Source organism: Schistocerca americana, chromosome 10 (assembly GCF_021461395.2).
Source record: "Schistocerca americana isolate TAMUIC-IGC-003095 chromosome 10, iqSchAmer2.1, whole genome shotgun sequence".
NCBI lineage: Eukaryota > Metazoa > Arthropoda > Insecta > Orthoptera > Acrididae > Schistocerca > Schistocerca americana.
In genome coordinates this window covers 82,722,459-82,730,504 of record NC_060128.1, presented here as the reverse complement: position 1 = coordinate 82,730,504, position 8,046 = coordinate 82,722,459, and the positions used below count along the sequence as shown (strand labels likewise).

General features: G+C 45.6%; 1 non-coding gene across 1 annotated transcript; it reads right to left on the bottom strand.

The window, feature by feature from the left end:
- Positions 1 to 641: 641 nt before the first annotated feature.
- On the bottom strand, positions 642 to 716 carry Trnat-ugu. Its single transcript has one exon. It is a non-coding gene; the product is annotated as a tRNA-Thr (tRNA).
- Positions 717 to 8,046: the final 7,330 nt, after the last annotated feature.

Below are 8,046 nucleotides of genomic sequence, written 5' to 3'. Positions count from 1 at the left end.
CGAGTGCTCTTCCGTATCTCGAGACCTGCCTTGTGGTGGCGCTCGGTCTGCGATCACACAGTGGCGACACGCGGGTCCGACATGTACTAAATGGACCGCGGCCGATTTAAGCTACCACCTAGCAAGTGTGGTGTCTGGCGGTGACACCACAAAATAAACATTATGCAAAGATGTGAAACATAACTGTACTTCTCTTTCAAGAAAATCACGTTACGGTCCAGTTGTATTGCGTATACGTTCACGTTGTGCACATCAATTTTGCAGAATTAAAGTTCCTTTCAACACCCATACCACGCTAACGAAGCATTTGCGGACCTATGCTCATATAAAATTTTTTGCTCAGAATTACTTGTACTGCCACTGTGTAAAATATTGACCTTTCCTCCCCAAACACTTTGTATATACGAATGACGTACCAGAAACAACACAAATGAAATTTACCTTTGCCGACTATATGGCACAGGCAACCCAACATCAAACGTTGGAGGAAGGAAGTGACTAACAGAAAAACTAGGTATAATGCAGAAATACTACGTGAAACACTGCCTCAGACTTGATCCTCAACCAATTAGAATTATATATTAATACCTTCAACTGCTGAAGGGTGTTGATATATATCAACATCGACAGGTGAAAATGTGTGCCCCGACCAGGACTCGAACCCGGGATCTCCTGCTTACATGGCAGACGCTCTAGCCATCTGAGCCACCGAGAGCACAGAGGATAGTGCGACTGCCGGGACTATCTCGCGCACGCCACCCGCGATACCCACATTCCCACCTTATTTGTCCACACAATACATTCGTAGTGTCCCACCCCCACACATTCATTACTCGTGGAAGACATTCTTACCAAGTCTCGTAAGAGTTCGGGTAATACGAGTGCATCCGCCAGAACTATATACTTATATGGGTATTGTGTCTGTTGTTTCGGACATGTGTGAAAGCAAAGACACCATATTCATATAAATATATGATCCTCAACTATCTGAGGTAAGTGCTTTCCATCTTACAAGGGAACCTCCTCATCGCACCACCCTCAGATTTAGTTATAAGTTGGCACAGTGGATAGGCCTTGAAAAACTGAACGCAGATCAATCGAGAAAACAGGAAGAAGTTGTGTGGAACTATGAAAAAATAAGCAAAATATACAAACTGAGTAGTCCATGTGCAATATAGCCAACGTAAAGGAGCATGTGAGATCAGGAGCGCCGTGGTCCCGTGGTTAGCGTGAGCAGCTGCGGAACGAGAGGTCCCACGTTCAAGACTTCCCACGAGTGAAAACTTTAATTTTTTATTTTCAGACAATTATCAAAGTTCAGGCACTTACACATAATCAACTTCGCTCTCCAAAATTCCAGGACATGTTCAGATTTGCTTGGACATATGCAGGATTTGACGGACTGCACATGGAAAAATTTGGAAAGTTAAACACATATGTTTTGACAGAGCACAGGGAAAACTGTACGACTGTGAAACTGTTGTATTCATTTGTTGCAGTTTATGTGACAAACTCTTATATTTTCATCACTTTTTTGGGAGTGATTATCACATCGACAAGGAAACCTAAATCGGGCAACGAGGAAGAATCTTTTTACCCATTCGCCAAGTGTACAAGTGAGGTGGGTCGACAACATATTCCTGTCATGTGACGCACATGCCGTCACCAGTGTCGTATAGAATTTATCAGACGTGTTTTCCTGTGGAGGAATCGGTTGACCTATCACCTTGCGATCAAATGTTTTCGGTTCCCATTGGTGAGGCACGTCCTTTCATCTACTAATCGCACGGTTTTGCGGTGCGGTCGCAAAACACAGACACTAAACTTATTACAGTGAACAGAGACGTCAATGAACGAACGGACAGATCATAACTTTGCGAAAATAAAATTTCCACTCGAGGGAAGTCTTGAACCGACTACCTCTAGTTCCGCAGTTGCTCACGCTAACCACGGGACCACGGCGCTACAGCGCTTCCGTAGCCCTTGATGTTGCCTATCTTTCACATGGGCTACTCAGTTTGTATATTTTCCTTTTTTTTTCATAGTTCCACACAACTTCTTCCTGTTTTCTCGATTGAGCTGTGTTCAGTTTTTCAAGGCCTATCCACTGTGCCAACTTATGACTACAACTGAGGGGGGTGCGATGGGGAGGTTCCCTTGTTAGCAACAAGTTGGTTCACAAAAAAACTTGATGGTGACTTTGGCGGAGAAAGTGAACGGCACGACACCTGCCCCCACATACTTAGGAGTTATTCTGGACAGATCATTGACCTATAAGCAACATGCGACAAAAACTGGCCACAAAATGGAAATGAGCGTTTGGCGTCATTGGCCGGGAGGCCCCTTACGGGGCAGGTCCGGCCGTCTTGGTGCAGGTCTTATTACATTCGACGCCACATTGGGCGACCTGCGCGCCGGGTGGGGATGAAATGATGATGAAGACAAGACAGCAGCCAGTCCCTCAGCGGAAAAAATCTCCGACCCATTCGGGAATCGAACCCGGGCCCGTAGGACGGCAATCTGTCACGCTGACTACTCGGCTATCTTTTTTTTTTTTTTTTTTTTTTTTTTTTGTTACGGCTTCTGGCAAAATTAGTTTTCCTGAGGCACTTTCACCTGCTGTACTATAAAAATAAATAAATAAATGCCAACTTAATTATAATGAAGCACAAGTAGTATCAACTCGCTGTAGTGTTGTGCACCAACCCAAAAAAAAAAAAAAAAAAAAAAAAAAATTACCGCTTCATTATGGCAAAGTGTGAAGTAAGAAATTTTGAAACAAAGCTTTGTATTTCCGACTCGTTTTAAGGTTGTGGTGCTCTTCCATTATATACTGTATGTACTCGTCTATACTCGCATGTGTATTCGTAACTGCAAAATATGCAAACTGGCCGATAATCCAAACATAGCTATTGTGCTTTGTTGCAGGAAAGAAATGCCAGTCTGGTTGAAGTACATCTTTAAGTGTTATAGCAGAGTCTGTGGTTCTAGTAATTATTGCGAGTTTTTTTCTAGTCCAGTTCCATATGTGGTATTGGTCGCGGCAGATGAGAATGTGTGCCAAGGTATCTACAGTATGGCAATGATCGCAGTACGGACTCTGCTTCATTTTGATATTGTGCAACTTTTCACCTGTGGGGACCTTCTCGTTCACAATGTCATACCACGTGGACACTACTTTGGAGTGGAGGATGGGATTGTTAATGTTTTCCCAGACGTTACTCCAGTTGACCGCTGGATATTTCGCTTCAATTGGGTTTTGCCTATGGTGTCTCGTGAGGTGGTAATAGGTCCTTCTGGTGTTAAGCAGCTGTGAAGTGTCTTGAATATAGCTCATTTCCAGGTAATAAGTCCGGACGTGATCGAGTTGAGCGCTGATGCGACCAACATCGACTGGGGCCTTTTTGCTCGTTGGGGCTAACCTGTTGAATAACGTTTTCGTAATTGTCGGATGGGGTGACTGCAGTATTTTGCGGATTCGGTCCATATATACGGCAGTGCATTGGTTCTTGATGTCTTTGACGCCCAAACCACCAGCGGCGTGGGTTAACATTATGGTTGGCATAGCGACTTTAAAGATGTTTCCGCTCCATATGAACCAATACGCTGCAGCTAAAAGCTTTTGCGCTGTATCCTTGGGTACTGGTAACACTGCTGAGATGTGATATATTTTGCTTAGCGCATAGCTGTTGATCAATAGAGCTCTCTGTATCCGATTGAGCGTTCTAGTTTTGTGTTCACGGAGAGTAGCCCTGAATATATGCAGTTTATGGTCCCAGTTGGCTACTGTCATCTCTCTTGGGTTGGCCATTAGAATCATACCTAAGTGGTTCGTCTTCTCTGTTCTTTGTAGCCATGTTCTTTGAATGGTCTCCATATGGGGTCCGACAGCTAAAATTTTCGATTTTTGTTCATTGAGTTTGGCTCCGGAAGAAGTGGCGTAAGCGTGGATTATTTGTTGAACGACTTCCATTTCTGAGTGCGTGTTAACTACTACACTGACGTCATCAGCATAAGCGTGACACACGGTTTTTGTACCCAACACCTGTAGACCTTGTAACCTGTGATGCAGGTTTAACAGTAACGGTTCTACGGCGATTGCGTATAGTGCCATAGAAAGAGGGCAGCCTTGTCTCACTGATTGCTTGATCGGGACTGGTGAACTTAGCTGACCATTAATTTTGATTCGAGAGGAAGTGCCGACTATACATTTGCGTATGATCTGAATAAAATGAACACTGAATCCCATCCGTAGCATTACAGTTAGTAGAAAGTGGTGGTTGATGCGGTCAAAAGCCTTATCGAAGTCTAAAAACATGAGACCAACATTGCATTTGCATAGCCACGACAAATATAGTATGTCTCTATATTCACATAATGCATTCGACATTGATCTCCCTGGGACAGCACTCATTTGATAAGGGCCAAGAACTTTCGGCAGTACCGTCTTCAGTCTACAGTTTATGAGTCGGGTGAAGATTTTATAGTCGGAATTGAGGAGTGTTAGTGGTCGAAAATCCTTCAGCGTAGCGCTACGTGGTTTTTTGGGGATCAGTACAATCATTCCTTCGGTAAACTGAGATGGCATCTGCACGTCTCCCAATAATTCATTGCATATTTTGGTGAATTCCGGTCCTATGATGTGCCAAAAACAAGCATAAAATTCTATGGGTAGGCCATCTAAACCAGCAGATTTCTTTGTAGGCGAGTCTTTGATTATGGCACATACTTCTTCCTCAGTTGTGTGGGCTACAAGGTCGGCGTTGTCAGTCGGATGGACCGTGGATTGAATGTTGGATAAAAGCGGCTCACTTGCCGTCGCGTCAGTCGCCGATGCGGAGTAAAAATCTGTATAATGTTGCACCACGTAGTTTTTAACTGTGACTCGTTGATCGTATTCGTTCCCCTGTTCATCACTGAGAGTGTGGATTAACTTTTGTTTACCTCTCTTGGCTTCCCGTATCACGTGATATACGGACGTATTCTCCTGCGTCAGTTCAATCGGAGGACGCGATCGAACTTTTTTCCCCTCTAGTGATTGTCGTACCAACGCCGTTATTCTTGCTTTGGTGCGTTTTATTCTAGAGCTGTTTGCTACTAATCCCATGGGGTCATCATATAGTTCGCGGAGGCAAAGAAAGTGATACTCCAAGGTGCGTTTTCGCCAGTACGCTTTCATGCGACCATATCGTGCGATGCATTTTTTTATCTGCGGTTTCGCAGACTGTAGCCACCACATGATGCGTGTAGGATATCTGGATTGCATCCGAAGACAACGCTGCCATGTAGCATGGACCTCCTGTTTCAGTACTGCGTCCTCCAAAAGTGACACGTTTAGCTGCCATACGCCCCTTCCCAGGAATGTTTTTTGTTTAGTATGCTTCGCGGTTATATGAAATGCGCAGTGATCCGAGAAGTTAAGAGGCCAAATTTCACAGTCAGTTACATTATGGATAAAACCTTTCGTTACATACAGCCTGTCTAGTCTGCTTGCCGAAGTACTGGATACGTACGCGTATCCTCGGGTGTGTGGGCGAAAGTGGCACCAAGCATCTATCATATCTAGCCCGTTAATTAACAGCAACAGCTCCTCACAAAAGTTGAAGTTCGGGATTTGATCTTCCGGACGCAATATACAGTTAAAATCTCCACCCAAAATTATGTGCAGTCGAGGATCCGTTATTAATGGGACAATTTCGTCCCGGAACAGGTTGCCCCTTGCTCGTTTTCCGCTGGATCCAGAGGGAGCATATATATTAACAAGAAGCAGATCATATATTTGTGCAGTTATGCCTCGTCCAGATTCAAGTATTGCTTTTGCTGTAGATGGTATGCCGTGTTTGAACAGTATTCCTGTTCCACATTCATTGCCTATATTTAAGATCGCCTCATATCCGTACACATCCGCTATTTTGGTCGTAACTACCTCTTGTAACATCGCTATGTCAATGTCGGCGGCATATAAGTAGTCCTTCACAGATTGTAACTTTACGTCCGAAACTATTCTGTTTACATTGAGCGTGGCGATTTTATACGCCTGCGTCATTCGGTAGTCCAACTAAGCGCATTCAGTGTCGTCAGACCATGCTGTCCCCGTATCAGTTCCGCAGCGGTCAACAGTGTCCATTGGTTCTTCAATTGGAGGGGCGAGGTTCATCTGTACGTCCTCATTCGGGTTGGGGATGTCTGGTTTTCCGATGTCTACCACACCTTGCTTTCCGCTTCGATCTGTTTTAAGAATTTTTTTGGTACGGGAGAGTTTTTTCTCCAGTTGTTGAATCTCTGCAGGGCTCTGTTTTCGTGTTTGCCGTTTAGGTTTCACCGGCTGCTGTCTGATGTTGTCTTCCTCAGCATTCTTCAAATCTTCTAAGCGGGTGGTGTTTCGAGCTAAATTGTCGACCGTGCTCTTGGTGGATGATGGTGTCAATAGAGAAATCGGTTCACTATGAGGTTGCTCATTCCGGGATGGTTCTTGCATGTCATTCTCAACAGCGGAGGAATCGGATAGTTTGCTGTGGCTCCCAATATCTTTCGGTGGCTGTTGTGTTGAAACCGTTACAGCTGTCACGATTTCCTTAGGTTCTGGTGGTCTAGCTTCTGTCGTGTCAGTGGTGGCAATCTGGGCTTCTTCTCGGGTGGGATGGTTCTCCGAATTCACATCAGGGCTTGGGGTCAAGACTTGGCCGCGGGCAGGCGCAGCGTAAGTCGCTGGCAGCGCAGTCATAGCCGGCGGTCGCGGCGCCTCGCCAGCCGGCAGCTGCGCCACTCGCCGCTGTAAACACTCCGCGCGGACGTGGCCGGGAGAGTCGCACGCCGCGCACGTCCTCGGCTGGCCGTCGTATATAACGATACCTCGGTATCCACAGACGCTGATGTATGACGGTACATGTTTGTGCAAATCGACCTTTAATTGCCTCACTCCGTTGAGAACTTGGAATTTGCGCGCGTTGGACCACCGTTCGGCAACATTGCTGAGAACTTTACCGTACGGCGCTATCACTGCGTTTATTTGTTCCGCCGGTACTTCGAATGGCAGTTCGAATATCCTGATAGTTCGAATTCCAAACCCTGCATGCGTTACGGTGACTTCGCCTACGTTTCCATCACAATGTTTAAACTTCATAATTCCTCCGCAAGACTCAACTATTTTGTCACGTAAGTTAGCATTCCTCAATTTCACAAATACAACGCTGCTCACTATCGAAAGATGCATTCCAGTGACATCCTCTGAATCAACTTTCACTTCGTATTCCAACCAATCTTCGATTTCGTGTAGTTTAGGTCGGGCGTAATTACGATCAAACGAGAATTTCAAAGTATCTTGTCTGTTCAAGTGGGCCATCACGGATTCATATTTCAAATTTCAATATGCGTAGAAGTTCTGCAACGATGCAAGACGCACTGCGACTTACCACGCCGAAGCACAGCAGACCGCGGCGCACGAAACTCAGCACACGTCCGCACAGCACGGCTGACGCGGCGAGACTGTATCGGGGCGAACACCCAGAAAATAAAGTGTAGGAACAACATTCTCAGCAAACTAGCTGGAACGTCGGGGGCGAGCAAATGGGAACACAATGAGAAGCGCTGCGTTGGCCTTATCCTATTCTGTCGTAGAATTCTGCCTTCCGGTGTGATATAGGAGCCGTCATACCAACAGAGTCGACGTCCCGCTAAACGAAGCAATGACGATCGTAACAGCCACACTGAAACCCACTCCCACTCCGTGTCTTCCGACCCTAGCCAATACAGCACCTCTTCCACTCTGCAGAACGGCCACTGCTCAAAAGGAGTGCTTAAAAGCCAGGAAAGTTATCACTCTATTCCAAAAAGACTTTACACCTTCCTCCACCAAATAGTCTTAAGTCTCGTCGCCCTATATGGAGAGACACCGATTTGGAGGACACCTACGACATAATTGCCAAATGCAATGAGCATGTCGCAAACAATAAAGAAATTAGGGACTTGGACGTTATCTCAGAAGCAGCAGACAGGACTCCGGAAATGGGTCCACTCCGTCAAATACAGAGCCGCCTGAACCGGTTT